The following is an 18,500-nucleotide window of genomic DNA, read 5'->3' as shown; positions in this document are numbered from 1 at the left end:
ACATATCCCACAAGTTCAGAATTACCTTCCCTAGTGTATGTTAAACCAAAGCTTTTTGTCTTTTTCAAATATTTTAAGACTCTTTTGGCGTACATCCAGTGATTATTATTAAAACTATTGTTGAACTGACTAAGGAAACTTACAGAGTACATAATATCAGGTCTTGTTAACACAGCTAAGTACATCAGACTACCAATTAATTGTTGATAAGGTACTTTCAAGTTACAATTTTCTTCTTTAGTAATATAAAGCTTATCCTCCATTGGAGTATCAAATGTTTTACTCTCAGTCATATTAAACTTCATCAACAATTGGTTTATATAATTTTCTTGACTTAATGTGATAACACCCTTAATTTTATCTACATTTACACTCATACCTAGACATTGCTTTACAGTTCCCATGTCTTTGAGTTTAAAATTTGAAGATAAAACATGTTTTAAATTTTCTGTTTCTAAGACATCATTAGAAAAAACAAAAAAGTCATCGACATACAGTGTGACAATTGTTTTACATCCATTATTATCTTTTGTATATAAACAAGACTCAATTTTAGAACATTTATAACCCATACCTAATAAACAGTCATTGACCTTCTTGTACCAGGCCCTTGAGGATTGCTTAAGGCCATAAATTGCCTTTTTGAGCTTTAAAACTTTACTATTTGCTTGAGAATCAGGAAAACCTTCTGGTTTCTGCATAAATATTGTTTCCTCAAGGTCCCCATTCAAAAAAGCAGTTGTGACATCCAGGTGTGTTATGTCTAAATTTAATTTTACAGCCAACGCAAACAAAAGTCTTAATGTAGCATGTCGCACTACTGGCGAAAAAGTTTCATCATAATCTACACCCTTTTTTTGCATGAACCCTTTGGCTACAAGCCTTGCACGGTAACGTACGCTGTTGTCACTGTCAAATTTCTTTTTTAATACCCATTTACACTTCACTACTGTACCATTCACTGGGATATCGACTAATTCCCACGCGTTATTGTCTTCAAAACACTTAATTTCCTCACTCACCGCTTTCAACCACTGCTCCTTTTCAGGTCCTTTCAAGGCTTCGTCTAAACTGAGTCCGCTGGCATCATCTAGTATTTCTTCAGTGATACACATATTAGAGTAACCATATCGATCTGGTTTTCTTTTCTCTCTAACAGGTTTGGGAGATCTACTTACCAAGACTGTCTCATCTTCACATTCCTCATACTCACTTGGTACAAATGTAGTATCAAACTCATACAGTTGCGAAGAAGAAATATATGTATCTGCATCACTGCTTTCCTCAATATCCTCCTCAGTTTCTGCCCGTCCTTGAGATGATTCTTGAACCGGAATAGTAGCTTCAGTGTTTTGTTTATGTTCCATAACTATAACATCCCTGCTAGTTGTCACAGTTTTATTTCTTGGATTATAAATCCTGTAACCTTTAACATTATCTGGGTATCCAACCAAAATATGTGTCTCGGACTTCGTGTCCCATTTTTTTCTTTTTTCTTTTGGGATGTGAACCATAACTTTACTGCCGAATACTCTCAAGTGGCTTAAATCTGGTTTTCTTCCTGTCCACATTTCAAAAGGTGTTTTTCCTGACAATCCCGATGCCACTGTGCGGTTTTGAAGATATACAGCCGTATTTGTTGCTTCGCCCCAGAACTCCTTTCCAAGGCTCGAATCAAATAATAAGCATCTTGCCTTTTCTACCACAGTACGGTTTGTCCTTTCGCATAAACCATTTTGCTCGGGGGTGTAAGGATTGGTTTTCTGATGATTAATACCCTCATTCTGTAAATATATATCAAATTCTCTATTACAAAATTCAAGCCCGTTATCACTTCTCAAAGTTTTAATTCTTTTATCTGTCTGATTCTCTACCAGAGCTTTGAAGTTCTTAAAACACTTTAGTGCTTGATTTTTATTTTCAAGAAAATAGACAAAAATGTATCTTGTATAATCATCTACAAAAAGTAAAAAATATCTTGATCCACCCATTGACATAACCTCCATGGGTCCACAAATGTCTGTATGAATCAATTCTAATTTTTCTGTACTTCTAGTACCAACATGATTGAAAGGTAATCTGCTCTGCTTGCCTTGGCAACAAACGGAACATGAAGACTTAGATGTGTCACTCTTTTCTGTTAATTCTATGCCTTCCACAGCAGATGTCATTTGGTTCAAATATTTGCTATTAACATGACCCAATCTGCGGTGCCATAACTCACTCGACACTGCACATGCTGCTAAAACATTGTCAGGCATAATTAACTTGTATACTCCATTGGTTAAAACTGCTTGAGCAACTAATTTTCCATCCTTGTTGTAAACACTGCAACCATTTTCATTAAATGAAACTTGATTATTGTTTTTAATTAACTGGCTGACAGACAACAAGTTTGTTGTCAGCTCCGGAACACAGAGAACATCTTTGACGGGTACTTCATATTCCCAGTCATCTGTCTTTGTAACAATGTTGACATCTCCAACACAAGAAACTTTTAGCTTATTGCTGTTTGCAACGACAATTTCCTTTTCCTTCACAGATTGGCGATTTATAACCCAACTTTCTATGGCTGTTAAATGAGTACTGGCTCCTGAGTCAATGTACCATTCAGTTTTGGTGAAATTACCACTCAGAAAAACAGCACTAAATGCGTTCGTTTGCTTTCTTGCATTTTTGTTTTCGCTCAACTGTTTTCTATCAATAACCGTACATTGGTTCTTGTAATGTCCCGGTTGTTTACACTTATAACATCTGACATTTGGTTTGACATTGACATTTGTCTTCTTCGAAACGCCATCTTGATTTCCGCTCTGAATAGACTTTTTGTTTTTAGGTTGCCACTTCTGCGAAAAGGAACTTGCAAAAGCGCCACTAACTTCGGGATATCCGGTGTCGGTTTCCATGTCTAACAATTTCACCTTAATGGCGTCCGATGTGATGGCAATGCCGGAATGCTCAATCGCCATAATCATGGGCGAATATTTTTCTGTCAATCCAGCTAGTAATAAACAACCAATCCAACGGTCATCAATATTGAAACCAGTACCACTAAGTTTCTGTCCTGTTTCAATAATTTCTGATACGTACGACGTCATCGAGCTGCTATTTTCCAAACGAATAGATATCAAATGACGTAATAAACTAATTCGCCGAGATACACCAGAATCGCCAAACAATTCTTTAAGTTTCTTCCATAATTCCTTTGTCGTCGCTACATTTTTGATGTGCACGTAAAGAGTCGGGTCAATGGTTAGGATTAGCTTCGCTTTTGTTCTCGCATCATCTGCAGCTTCTGGCACGGTACCGGATTCAGGTTTAATACACCCGAGCATTCCCTCTAACACCAGAAAATTCTCTGCGGCGAAACACCATTCAGTGAAGTTTTCGCGTCCTTTAAGTTTAGGAACGCTAATAAGATAGTTCGAGTTCGACGCCATGATAGTCACTCACGCTTCGATTTAGTTGCACTGTTATAGTTCACTGTAAGTATACTCAATACTTTAGTATTATTGTTCATCACACGGATTATTCTAACAATAAACTCAACTATAACAAACTATTTAGCGTTATTTAGCGAGACTGGGCCCATAACCTTTTGAGGAAAGAAAAAAATCAAACGACTCAACATGAGGTTACAAGATGACAGAACACTTTTTTTTTTTATAACATTATGGTGTTGCCAACATAAGTGTACAGACTATTAACAGTTTTAATGTTTTGATACACAAAATCTTAACAGTTACACCTTGTATGGTAAACCTAGATGCTCGAAAAATTGTTTGCGCAGTATTTATCACACGGGTATCGATAAAAAGCACTTAAAGTCCTTTTTCGAGTCATGAAATACTTGTGAACTTATTAAAATTGGTTCCGTGTTAAAAAGCAGGCAGAAAGGTAGATACGCTTTCGCTCTTAATATATTACTAGAGATCGCCCAATGGTCAAAATTCGCAACTAAGGAGTTGCAACGACATTAGGACTACTACCTATATTTTTTAAAACAATATTGACTTTATCATATTTTTTTCAACTCTTGTCTCTGGGACTCAGCTGATCTCAGACTGGCCGTGTAAGCATTGTCTAATAGTATCTTAAGCGGGGAATTGACTATCGGGCCGCCCGCTACGGGCCGCCCGTCACGGGCAGGTCTGTCGCATGTCTGCTCGTCAATTCCTAGGTACGGGCACAGACTCTGTGCTCGTACCTAGGAAATGACGAGCAGACATGCGACAGACCTGCCCGTGAAGGGCGGCCCGATAGTCAATTCCCCGCTTAAGATTCAATAAAAAAAAAGCATAATTTCAAAATAATATTAGCTCGATGCACTCCTTCACCATATAAACTATAACTGTGCAAAATTTCATGCACTTGCGTTTCCCCATTTTTCGTAAAAAGGATTAGGTACAAAGTTTTTGGCTCACGTATTAATATATAGAAGATGTAAGTACGAATAAAATTCAATTTATTTTCAATCGTTTCACCATAACATTGAACGATTATCAATTAAAAAGTTATTTCGAGTTGATTACAATTTTTCGCAAGAAAAACACTGTATATTGAAAATCTTTAAACGTATTTAAATTAAGGCAATAACTAACTAATAATTGAGAGCGCAAATTTCCAATTAAACGCATCAGAATTCGATCAGAAACCAATCATTAGAGGCGGTTAGAAATAACAATTGTCGCGGGAAGGATTCGACTCCAGATCGGTTTCGACGTTTAAGTTAAAAGCAATTTCAGCGAAAGCTTTTAAAGTCGGATCGGGAGAGGTGTGAGCGAGGAGCGACGAGAGACAAACGGCGGGCGACGGACAGGGTAAAACCGACGAGCGAGGGGAAGAAAACTCTGATAATAATAATTTAAATATATACTTCAACTACATTTATAGCTAAAATTTGATAATATCGTCAATATCGTCATCCAAAGAAAGGTCACCTAAGGCTGCCTTCACATTAAGTCGCAAGTAGTGCGGCAGCCGCGCTACTCGCGACTTTATTGTGAAGGCAGGCTAATTCCCTTTTTTTGGTCACCTACAAAGAGGATCCCAATACGAATTTATACGGCTGATTATAAAATTTATATTTCCTAGAAAAATACCACTTGGTTGACCAAAAAGAAAATGGATGGATGATATAGAAGAATGGACCAGATGAGGTTACCCAAAAATTTAATAAATTGGCCCAGGACGAACCGCCTAACTTCGATACGATGAGGGCACTAGATGATGATGATGAAAATTTCAATTATATAATATAGATGTAAAGGATAGACGTTTTAACCGTAAGACTTAACGATTTCATTAATATTAAAGAAAATTAAGTTCGTATTAAACTTTAACACGATAATACTGATCAATGATCATAAACCACAAACGGCTCTAACAAAGCGCCTGCAGGTATGACTTAGGGATTAATCTATTGTTATTCAATAGATAATACCCCGATAAATCAACACAGGCTATTCACACAGATCGGGACGCCAGTCGCCTATACACACGTACACCTTAAGGTCGATATTAGCTTGCACGTGCCATCTTATGAGATCCGCTTTAAATTGGAATGCACTGACCCGATGCCTGAGTGAGCTCTGAATGTCTTCTAACGATATGAGATTTAAATCATTTTTACATTCACCCAGCCGACAAACTTAGATAAATGTTGGCGAGATCAAAGAATTCTTATTTGAATGTCATGTAAGCTTAGCCAATCTTCAGCTTAAGAGCTCACCCGACTCTAAAATCAAACATCGTCCTTCTCTCTTCACACTCACGCCCGTCTTTCATATGCCAGGTGAAAAAGGACAGCGCGGAATCATCGCCGAGTTAGTTTTACTTGAATAAAAGACGAACTATAACGATTATGAAAAAAGTGTTTTGAGCAAATTTAGGTTTTATCAATACCTTTTTAGATATTAAAAAATATTAAAGAAAAGACAGCAAACTTCGAAGATCCAAGCAATAATGTGTCTAAAACAAGGTTTTTTGTAAAAAAGAAACTATCGGGCATTTTTTGAGTAATCGTGTTTTCGTCTTGAGCATTTAATCTTTATGAACTGAAGTTACTTGTGTCAAAAAATCAGTTTTTAGACCTTACAGATTTTGAGATCTAGGTTAAAGTATGTAGTCAAGTTAGGGTCATATGGGCTCTTAAGTTCTTAAATCGACTTTGTCAACAATTTTAGCACGACATAGATATGCTCTTTACATAGATGGTTGATTTTCAATACACACATACAGCTTAATTTTTTATTGTCTTTTATTGCGTTCTCTCCACGTCAGACCATTGTGGAAAATAAACACGACTACATAATTTCTGAAAACGGTGTGGCGGTAACCTGACCGAGCATAACACCTCGCTCGGTCGGAAGATCTTCCTTTGCGACATCCACGCATATTCCCACAACTGTATGTCCCTTACTCGATAGACAGGTACGCAATCATGGTAACAAATATGGTAGTCTATCATGGCCCAACGCGAAGGCCTAAACCCAGCATTATTATAAAAGACAACCTAATATACCTATATAATTATACTAATATAGTATTAAAATCAAAGAGTCCGTGAGTTATAAGACTTATAACCGATATATCTTGTGTTATCCTTATAAAGATACCAATATTAATCCAGCTAATAAATATACAAGGTCTGCTTTTCTTTGTCACATTGAAAAAGTCACTTAAGTGATAAAGACAGCGGACATTGAAAAAATGCAGCGTAGACATCATTTTAGGAAGCGGATAAATGTTTGGGACGTATCCATGAATTCACCAATCATAATTCAATTCTCGTTGATGCTCCTATTCCTATACATAATTGGTGTGTATTTTGGCCAGCAGTCCTCGTGGCTCCAGTGGCGCAATTGGTTAGCGCACGGTACTTATAAGACAGTGTCCGTGAGCAATGCCGGGGTTGTGAGTTCGAGCCTCACCTGGAGCATATTTTTACAAAGAAAAGAAATTGAAGGAATCAATGTAATATACCAACGATAGCAAACTTTACTATCCCTAGGAACCTAAAAGTAAGTTAAAAGCCAAGGCATTTCAGGCTTCAGCGACTTTAGAGATTCCAAGAACAGAAATTGGTTCAGTTATAGAAATGTTTTCTCATCCTTTTTAATACTTTGAAATAAGCGGCAGGATGGATTGACTGATACAGTTTATCATTGCGCAGGCCTAACTCTTAGAACAAGAAGCTTGATTTGCTCAGGTTATTCTGTAATGATGCAGATAACCATTTAGAAATTATTTTTAAAAATTTCACCCCCAAGGGGGTTTAAATCAAACACTACCTATTCGGTCGCACTATGCAGTCGGTATAATAAATATTTTATGAAGTATAATATACTTCATAAAATATTTAGTATACCGACTGCATAGTAACCAACAATATTCACAAAAAATACCAAGGAAAATCCGATTCTGCATATTTCACAGTGAAATGATCGTTGCAGTTTTGTTCGGTAAAATATTCACCGAAGCGAAGCGAGGCCTCGACGGGTCCCGCCGAAGTTGCACGTGAATTATATAATATGTGTATTGTGTACGGTACATTCTACTATAAGAGCGTTCACAGACGAACGGCACTTATCGACGGCAAGCGACGTCGATTGTCGTCGTGTGCCGTCGACGCGTGCCGTCGACAAGTGCCGTCGACAAGTGCCGTTCGTCTGTAAGAAACGTTCTAAGGAACGCTTGCAGAATGAACGGCACTTTTCGACGGCAGGTAGTCGGCGACACGCGTCGAGTCAGTCAACGGCACTCGACGGCAAGTGTCAAAACAATCCAGCGACTGCCGTCGACGCGTGCCAACTACAAGTGCCACTCGTCTGTAAGAATCCTTAGAGATGTTGATTTATATGGTGGACCTACGTAATTTGGTCGCGGTACGTCAAACCCAGCCGACCAAAAGGCGTAGGCCCGTCATCTGTCTATGAATCAATTTCTCCGGTGGTATATTACATTGTGCTATATACGGCACTCAGCCGAACTCGGTAACGCTTCTGTGTACATTTAACAAACTTAACGGACCTTCAGGTTCAACATTTGTGTGTTAAGATCAAATAAAGAGACATAGAAAAAAAAATTGAAGTACAATTTCAATATGCAAAAGAGAAAGAGTATGAGAGTTGTTTTGTACAACGCATCTGTTTAAACTTTAAAGTTGCATAAAAAATGCACTCCTAGAGGTCTGCTCTTCTTTCGTCTTACGAATTTTTAATCACTTCACTTGTCCTAGCTCCTAACGCGAGTTTAACATTTCTTACCCAAGGAGTACACAATCCGCTAAGAAAGTTACCACCTCCAAAAATTTATAATGCAAATATTTTAGTTTTATATCTGTTGTAAATTGGTAAATATTATAATCTTACAATTTAATAATAAGTTACATATGAGGCAACTAGCGACATTTGTTTGTCTGTATATATTTTATATCCGTGCTTGTCACTGTCATTAATTTTTTTTAATCTGCTCTCTTGCTTTTTTGCCTCCCCTGCAAAACGTGTGTCCGGAATAAAGATATTTGAAAATTAAACTAAAAGTTATTTATTATTCATAAAACTATTTCAACAATATCATTATATAATATGTTCCTATATCATTCTATATACATTATTCTACCATAGTCGGTCAATACATAATATCTCCACAGTGATAGGTATACTTAACTCTCGTTACGAGATGAAACAGCGGCGTGGTTGATAGGCGGTTAATAAAACATGATGGTTCCTCATTTGGCGTTCGTTTATTGGCCTGTATATCTGATATTCGGGAATATTTACTTCAGGAGAAATATTTCAATCTGTCTATTTATATCATGTAAACGGCGAAGCTGTTTGACTTATAGATCAACGCAAAGGTAAAGCTTTGAATTTTTAAGAAAATCTAAGACAGTTTTGAGTAATAGTTAATACTATTTTACGCGAACATAGCTATAAGAAAATTCTAGTTCCTATTTAGTTTAATATTTAGTTTGGCCTAAAAATAATTTACGGCCAACCGACATCGAGTAGTAAAGATAAAAAGATACAACGAAATTACTATTCATTAAATTACCGTTTCATATTCGCCGCTCGGAGTAACCTTCAAAAAGTTTTTATTTTAACATATTTTTTATTAAGTATAACATTTGTATAATAAAGAGCAACCCTGAAATTATAATCTGAATCTTATTTTTCCACATTTCCTACTACAAGAGTCAAGACCTAATAGGTCTCCACGAAACATTTACACGAAAAGAACTCTGGCCTCGCCTTCTATAAAACCTTATTCCGATTGGAACAAAATCTTACTCCAATATTTCGTCCATTATTTGTATAAACTTAACAATGTCAAGGTTGGGGCGTTTATCGCAACAAAACTACGGATACGGGAGAAAGTTTTTTTAATATCGCACGCGGACCAACAAGTGACAGAATGGGAAATCGATAGGCAATAAGGGGCAATTTATACCAGCGACTTGAAAAAGGCAACGTGAAATTCTTTGTAGTTAGAAGTATGAAGTATATTTAAATAGGACCTGAAACAACCAGGCAATGCGCGTTTGTTTAGCGAGTCTCATTTTTATCGGACTATTATAAAATTTTATGAATATCTATATATTAATACGTGAGCCAAAAACTTTATATCCCTTTTGACGAAAAATGGGGAAACGTAGGTGAATGAAATTTTGCACAGTTATAGTTTATATGTTGAAGGAGTGCATCGAGCTAATTTTATTTTGAAATTATGCTTTTATCATACATTTTTTTAACAAATAAAACATTACACACACTACAACACACACACTAGGAAAAATGACAGATTTTTGAGTGACAAGCCAATACATACGAATTGCACTCTTTTATTTATGTTTGAAGTCTGTTGACAACAAGGTGACAAATTGAAAATGGATTATAGTTTTTTTATGGAATCTTAGATACTATTAGACAATGCTTACACGGCCATTCTGAGATCAGCTGAGTCCCAAAGACAAGAGTTTAAAAAAATAAGATAAAGCCAATATTTTTTTCAACAAATTTTAGGTGGTAGTCCTAATGTCGTCGAAACTAAGGTCGAATTTCGACCATTGGGCGATCTCTAGTTATATGAATTGTGTTAAAGCATATTATCCATACTATGCCTTAACTCAATTCATCCAAAAAATTACATTAACTTCGGAATAATCACAGGCCGATCGGATTGTTTGGCCTCTCGGCTCTCCGCATATGGGTTCCTTAAGATTCATTGCGAGGAATATTTTAAGAACCAATAGAATGGCTTAATTTGCCAGATCTTTCAGCTAAAGCTAACGCAGCTCCGGTGGAAAAGCACCCCAAAGCCCTTAAAATTGAATTTATTCTACTAAATCGCTAGTATAAATCCAGCCTACTCAACAGGGGCAGGGGCAGTAGGGGGCAACTGTTGGCGCCGCGCCAGCGCCTGTGGCATTGAACTGCCCAGGGCCGCCGAAACTACTATCCGCCCCTAGATACAGCAGGGGGGGGGGGGGGGATTCATTTGTAATATAACTGGAACCTTGAATGTATTTTGGCTTATAACAGATTGGGAAATAATAATTGTAATATGCGAAGACTGTGTAATACGGTATATTATATCCTAAAATATACCCAATGTAATATGGTGGTGACTGTCTGGTGAATATCACTTAGGGTGAGACTGTACTATGTGTAACGCAGCAGAAATTGCAACTAGAGACGACACTATTATTAGATGACAAAACGCATAAAAAAACCAATTGTGACAAAGACAAGTTACGCACACGTTGCTATACTGCAGTGATTCCCAAAGTGGTCCAGGTGGACCCCCATTAGTCGACAAACATACTTACAAAAAGTATTCCAGAGTATGCTATAAAAGAGACGATTCTATTATCACCTAAATACTGTGCATAGCGGCGGGTGCCCGTTCGGACGATAACAACGTTACGATCGCATAAAGTTTATTGATTGCGAGGATAACGACCTGCTACTAAACATCCCACCATTCCCACCAGTTATACAACACTCCCTTAACTGGCTATAAGAGCAAGATTTTATTATTTAAGGGTCATTTTGTGCGTAATGTTTATAAGAAATACGTGCAGACGCGCTCAAACGCTCTCTTTTGAAGTACGACTAAGTATATTATTATGAACCGCAGAGCATCTTCGTACAGCCGCGATTCGTTTGTGTGTGTGTATCTGTGCGTGAGCATGTGTGTGTAAGAGTTAGGCGCCAATCCGCACGCAGATGCACACCTCCACTAACGAAGCACTGCTTTTGCCTGAAAATTAGCTGCAACACAAACGTATTTTTTTACAAGGACAAATTTGCTTTATTTTAACGCTACGCTGCGTTTTAGCTAGTGTGAATAAACCTTTAGTAGACTATCTCAAGGTTGCAGCGAATTAAGGGATTAAAACACCCTTTGAGTTGGATTTTATTAACGACGAATAGAATCGATGAAATAAATCTTGTCTATAAAATTAACGAATTTTCACCTCGGCCCAGAATAATTTATGAATATGATAATTGGGAATGGTAGGAATGGGAAGGGGAGGGAATAGGGGAGAACTCCGGTAAACTCACTCACTCAGCAAAACACAGAGCAAGCGCTGTTTCACGCCGGTTTTCTGTGAGAACGTGGTATTTCTCCGGTCGAGCCGGCCCATTCGTGCCGAAGCATGGCCCTCCCACGTATATATTTAATTTTTAATTATTCTACATTCAATCCATTATGAAACGAAAAGGATTTTTTACAGTATAGCACGTATGTCAATACTTTTATTATTCATCATACGTTCGAGCGTTTTACCGGATGGATTAGAACGTGTATGTCGGCTATATCGGAATAATATTGTGAATTGTGATGTAACATCCATTATCTCAGGGGGTGACCTAATTTTACTAAATCCTCTGTAAATTAGATTTCCACGTATTTTTGTAGCAAGGGATTAGCTGTAAGGTGTTGATACACTGCAGACCTTGTTATGATTTATACAAGCAACAAAAAGCAAGGCAACATTGTAGTATAATAATTATTCCTGGTTTAATACGAATACTTTCTTTAAGTATCAAATTTTCAAAACTTGTTTTTTTTTTATAACGTCCGGCAAAGACCATGTGCGTGTACTAATAATACTATAATACGTTTAACGCGCGTACCAAAATAAATCAATTATAAAATAATGAAACAATAATGATGGACTCTACAAAATTCCAGAGCTGTGAAAACAATAATTTAAACAACAGATCATGCGGCACTTTGAAACAATGTGTGTGATTCACCACATTACATAATAATTCACAATTAAATTTTACTATTGAATTTAACATGAGAAATGCGAGATTGAAATTGTTATTGTAAATGGATTGTTTATTTTATGCGTATATTATTCGAATAAGCGGTTTGATGGGATTGGATCGAACAAGGAACGAAGCTGTCGCATTAAAATATTGTAGAGTCGGTGTGTTATATGTATATATAGGTACTTCCAAGTTTTATCTTTAAGGTGCATTAAGACTTACCATAATTCAAGATACTTCAAGGTTTACACAACAAATATTAGGTCTAAAAGCAGGGCTTGAAACCGGTTCAACATTAACCGGTATTTTAAGGGTTAAACCAATTTTGTCATAGGGTTTCGTTTCGGAGCGGAACCAAATAGGAACGATACTTGGAACCTAAATAAACCTGTTTAGAATGAGGTCGGCCGCGAGTCGCAACTTGATCGAAGTGGCTAAATTTGATGTGTGCGTCGCTCGCGCTCGCAAATGCTCAGTCTGTTCAGTGTGAATAGTATGGTCGACTATAATACACGTTTAGTCAGGTTAGTAAAAATACCCATATTTTTAAAAACCAGTTCATAAACCGGTTTTGAGGAACGAAAACTTTTTCAAAAAGTTCCGTGGGTAAATTCGTCAAACCGGTTAAAAAAATACCGGTTGCCAAGCCCTGTCTAAAAGGCCTTCTTGCTTCGTGAAAGAACCACTCACGGCCGAAAGCAAGATATAATATGTACCACACTATATCTTATTACCTTGAGCATTCAATATCCAAAAAATATATCCGATTCGTCAAAAATGCCTAAATATACAAAAAATATTCCAAATTTGTTAAGAGATAGCCGGGAAATTACCTACACTAAAAGCATTAGTAATTTAAAAATGTGGGTCGAGTGCCGCCTGTCTAGATTATCGATAAACACAACAGCGGTGTCGGTGGCTAATGAAATTCATTCATAACTACGATGGTATTTATACTATATATCTAGAAGAGACATCTAAGACCGCTGCCTAGAATCTTGCGGGCAAAGTAGCGGCGCGGCGGCGGTACTGGTGGCATGCCTTTCATACACTCTACTGGTTCCGTGTTGAACGCCGGGTTTCTGCTGGCGCACCGCTGCCGCCTCTCAAGATGGCAGTGTCCCAAAGGTTGCATTCAGTTTTTAGCTAGTCTACTGCAACCAGGTCGTACGACCTATGTCTTGAACGTGGTCGCTAGATCTGAACTGGTAATAATTGAGTAAGTAGCGGCACCCACGAGCGACAGCATCACTACTTCTGACGCATTCCCTTTGACAATATAAAGTTCTGGATGCTCCATTTTCGAAACTGTACAAGATTTGAGATTGGATATTTAAATGTCTACTCAACAAGATATCTAAGAAACCTGGATACTTTAAAATTCACTATCCCTTCTTTCAAAGTAGATTGAAACAGCGTAGCAGACAATAACAAATACATCGAGACGGGCGACGCCACGTCACGTCGTCACGTCGGTGGGACGAACGATGAATTATGCAGGACCAAACTGAACTTACAAAGTGACAATAAATACTATAAACTCAATTTTACTGTACAATTTCTTTTAAGACGCTTTTGAGACGTTATAAGGCGGTCCCGAGTAACTTTAATATTAAGGGTTCGTTTGGCAAGAGCGAAGAGCGCACTTGGTTAAAAATATTTGTTATGTACTTTTAGGTGCTGAAAATAGAACCCAGTTTTTCCTAGTACCTAAAGACAGATAAGTTCAAACAATTCAATAATTTATGAAGACTACTCTTGAATAGCCTAGGAATTTAACAAAACAAAGGGAAGCGATTTAAAACCTGGACCGAGTTTCCTATAATAGTGCCTGAACTAACCATCTGACACTGGACGTAAAAAGCATTAACGTGTTCTGCAAACCTGGTATTTCTGAGAGCCTCATATTTAAAATAAAGCCTCTCTGAACTCAGTTACCTCGTATCCATGACGTTCTTTAAGGCGTCACTGTTCGTCACAATCCAGGTCATCAACTTATGAAAACCTTGTATTTCTGTGCAGCCGTTAATTCTGCCTGCCTGGTACGATGTTTCCTTTATCCCTGACCCCGCAAAGCGCACGTCAGCAGCCGCAGTGCTAATGAAATACAAATAATGTTGTTCTTGATTTATTGCCGCGCTCCTGTTAAATTGTAGAAAGAACGGATCTCTTTTCCATCCTTTCGATTATATACTATTACAGGGTGTAACATACTCAAGTGATAATACTTTAGGGTGTGTTTGTGTGTCTGATACAGAGTTTACTGTGAAAGTGACAGTGCAGAAAAAGCATTTTTTTGTGATTTATGGGCAAACGCCCTAACGTAGCCCATATTAAGCGTTGCTACTTTCACATTGAACTCTCTACAGAGGAATCATACACTGATTATGACAATGACTACTTTATGTGTGGTAAAAATGCATTATCTGCCTAAATTTCGGGAAAGCGATTAAAAACATTCGTTTAACCAGCAACATGTCGTTTAAACACGACTTATGGAAGCAATAGCGAGCTAGTGACTGACTAATGCCGAAGTCGTTATCTACCATGAGGTATTTAATAATCCTAGGTGTTTAGCAAGTGTTACAAACTTTGTGGATTTACCCCAAAAAGGGGGAAATTATGTGGTATGGGATTTTACATTTTTAGGGGATTTTAGGACCTATTTGTCATCGTTTATTTCATATTATGTTTTTCATCAAAACGTAAGTAAATATAAAGGTAGTGCTTTAAAAACGTAGCTACGACAAATTGCCTGAATATCCGTAAGTTTTTTTCTCAATAAATGTTGAATTAAACATTTTGTCATTACTTTCTTACAGGTGATAATATTTTTGGGAGTTGGTAACACTAACATTACCAAGCTCTGAGGAATCAAACCTTGCTCTGAATTGTGACCAATATTCACTTCAGTAAACCGTCTCCGGGAAAGGTTTTTAAGAATTTTGATAAGGTTTTAAGAATTTAAAAACTAACAGGTATAGGTTTCAGTATTTGTAATAGTAAGCTGGCAAACATATTATAGGCTTATGTTTTCCTAGGCGGTAGTTTTTTTTTGTTATGAATGGGGAAAACAAGCAAAGGATGTGGACGGACCACATAAAGTAATATAGTATAGACGGTAGAGTCACAAGAACATAGTACAGATTTTCAAACAAAAATACGCTCTATTCTTAAGGTTTCCTATTGTTGTATTCATAGTTATTTCAAAACTTCGCTCGATCAGCTGGAAATTAACAATGACTGTGAAACTGTGCAATCAATTAACAAAACAAAATGGCGGAAAACGGCACAGCAGCCGGTGCGGAAACTAAACTCAGCAGAACCGGTCACAGCGTGGGGTTAACCTGGATAGTAGAGTTAATATTATAAACTAAATTTTATTTATTATTACTAGCTGTACCGGCAAATGTTTGTTTTACTATATAAAGTATTTCACCCATATTATTTTATTGAAGTGACTAAATAAGTATGGCTTCATGATTCATGGCAACGTCCATCGCTAACCCGTCGTACAAAAAATGGTAGCCGTCAGTCTCGAGTTGTAATAAGTTACTATTATTTCTTCAACAAATGCACTCATAAATATAAAAGTATCCAGTAGTCGATTCTCAGATTTACTGAATATGCGTATAAAATTTGGTAAAAATCAGTAAAGCCGTTTCGAATGAGTACGGTAACTAACATTGTGACACGAGAATTTGATATATAAGATAAATGCGGAAATATCCAAGACTAGACGACGCCCGCAACTCCGTTGCGCCAAATATAATTGTTAATCGTGTGGGAATCGTACATTTTTCCGAGATAAAATATATCCTATGTCCTTTCCCAGGACTCAAAGTATCTACATACCAAATTTCAGCAGAATCGGTTCAGCAATTTGGGCGTGAAGGTGTAACAGGCAGACAGACAGACAAACACACTTTCGTATTTATAATATTAGTGTGGATATAACATTTTAAAATACTGATAATACTGAAAAGTGCGACGACATAGACGCTGTTGATAAAGAGTAACCATATTCAGCAAGAGATAATAATAATAATAATGAACTCTTTATTCGCACATAATAAAATACAAAATGCGAAAGAGAAACAATTTTTAGGAAGAGCGCAAATTGGCGGTCTCACCGTTTTAAGCGGTCTCTTCCAGACAACCATAAAAATGGAAATTTAAAAAAGAAATAAAAGGATTATGACAAAGAAAGTCTCTTAAAACTAAGTTTTTTTTTACGTAAAAGATATAAAATATAAAAGTAATATTTTTATTATTCGTAGTTATATAATACTACGAATAATAAAAACATTACTTATACTATAAAAGAGATAGAAACGTACGGAAAGTAAGAGGGTAAGCCTTTGCCCGCATTACGCATATGATGCACCTAGCAGCACTGAACTAGTTTTACTATTGGAGTAATTAAAAATAAAGTCGGACTCGCTAATAATATTTTAATTTATCCCCATAAATAATAGTCCAATAAATAAATAAATTTTATTATTAACTATTAGATAAAGTACATATTAGGGACATATTATGGGAGCCCCCCTTAAATATTGATTTTATTTTATTTTCAGTGCTTGTAGTTAAAGCGGCAACAGAAATATACACAATCTGTGAAAATTTCAGAACTCTAGCTATAACGGTTCTTGAGATACAGCCTGGAGACAGCCAGACGGACAGACAACGAAGTCTTAGTAATAGGGTCCCGTTTTTACCCTTTGGGCACGGTGTCACCTGGTCCGGAGCAGGGACAATAAAAAGGAAAGAGAAGAGATAAAGAAAAGATAATTTAACAATTTAACAAATTTATTTAAACAAAGAGAAGAGAAAAGAGAAACCTAGACAGTCGGAGAGCGGGTACGCGGGTAGGAAGCCTAGCCTCAGTCTATTTCGCCCTATAACCCTAAAAATATCTCTCAGTGCTGTTACTTTCACATTGGCTGTAAGGGTTGGACTTGTGCGTAGATACACATAGACATTATAATACTATATCCAAATGAAAAGTATAGACTTTATCTACGAAGATATTATGTTCAATAACATAGCATATTTTTGTGTAGCGGTTTATGTATAGTTTAATTTCCGGTGGGGGAGGATTACGAAAACAACAACATGTTATGAATACGTGCAAAATATGATTAGCTGAGATTGTGTGATCTTATAAATATTATGATAACAGCCCACAATCTTTGCAAACAATTAGATCTCTCCATTACGCCAAAATTTGTTAATCGCGCGGAAACCGTACATTTTTCCCGGATAAGAAGTATCCTATTTCCCAGCATTTAAAGTATCTCCATACCAAATTTCAGCAAATTCGGTTCAGCGGTTTGGACGAGAAGAGGTAACAGACAGATAGATAACCGGACACTTTCGCATTTACAATATTAAGGGCCTCTTTCACCACTTTCTGATAAAGTGCCGATTTTTTTTTATGAAATAAGGGGGCAAACGAGCAAACGGGTCACCTGATCGAAAGCAACTTCCGTCGCCCATGGACACTCGCAGCATCAGAAGAGCTGCAGGTGCGTTGCCGGCCTTTTAAGAGGGAATAGAGTACTATTACTCTATTCCCTATATTCTATAGGGGAGGGTAGGGATGGGAAGGGAATAGGGGAGGGTAGGGAAGGGAATAACGTAGTGGATTGGGCCTCCGGTAAACTCACTCACTCGGCGAAACACAGCGCTAGCGCTGTTTCACGCCGGTTTTCTATGAGAACGTGGTATTTCTCCGGTCAAGCCGGCCCATTCGTACCGAAGCATGGCTCTCCTACGTATCTAATAGGCTATTCACAACTTTTTTTGACGGATTCTCAATACTTGATCTGTCAAGTTAATTGGTGGATAGCCTTATCAGGAAGTGGCGAAACAGGCCCTAAGTACATACTTAGGGCCTGTTTCGCCACTTCCTGGTTAGGTAAAGTTGTTATACATAATATAACACCTGCACTGTTTTTATTTAGCTTTAAAAGAGCCATAGTTACTGTAAAGCCACATTAAATACCGATTTTCAATAACATAACTACTTAAAAATGACTTTAATTAAATTAAATAACTCGGTGTTTCATCAAAAAGTAGGGTTACGTTAATTCCTGTACAGTTTGCTTTTTTTCAAATCTTAGCATTATTTAAAACCCTATGTTTTCCACGTTATGTTGATTGGTTCCCAAAATATTTTATACGAGAGGACGCCCGCATCTTAGTTGC

General features: G+C 37.1%; 1 protein-coding gene and 1 non-coding gene across 2 annotated transcripts in view; one reads left to right on the top strand and one right to left on the bottom strand.

Annotated features, from left to right (window-relative positions):
* Positions 1-18,500, bottom strand: part of LOC121739160 (serine/threonine-protein kinase SMG1) — a 152,950-nt gene that overhangs the window by 72,903 nt on the left and 61,547 nt on the right. The window lies entirely within an intron of this gene.
* Positions 6,849-6,940, top strand: Trnai-uau. The gene is given in 2 exon segments: positions 6,849-6,886; positions 6,905-6,940. It is a non-coding gene; the product is annotated as a tRNA-Ile (tRNA).

Source organism: Aricia agestis, chromosome Z (genome assembly GCF_905147365.1).
Source record: "Aricia agestis chromosome Z, ilAriAges1.1, whole genome shotgun sequence".
NCBI classification, from domain to species: domain Eukaryota; kingdom Metazoa; phylum Arthropoda; class Insecta; order Lepidoptera; family Lycaenidae; genus Aricia; species Aricia agestis.
Note: the sequence above shows the minus strand (reverse complement) of the source record. Positions and strands in the feature narration are given on the sequence as shown.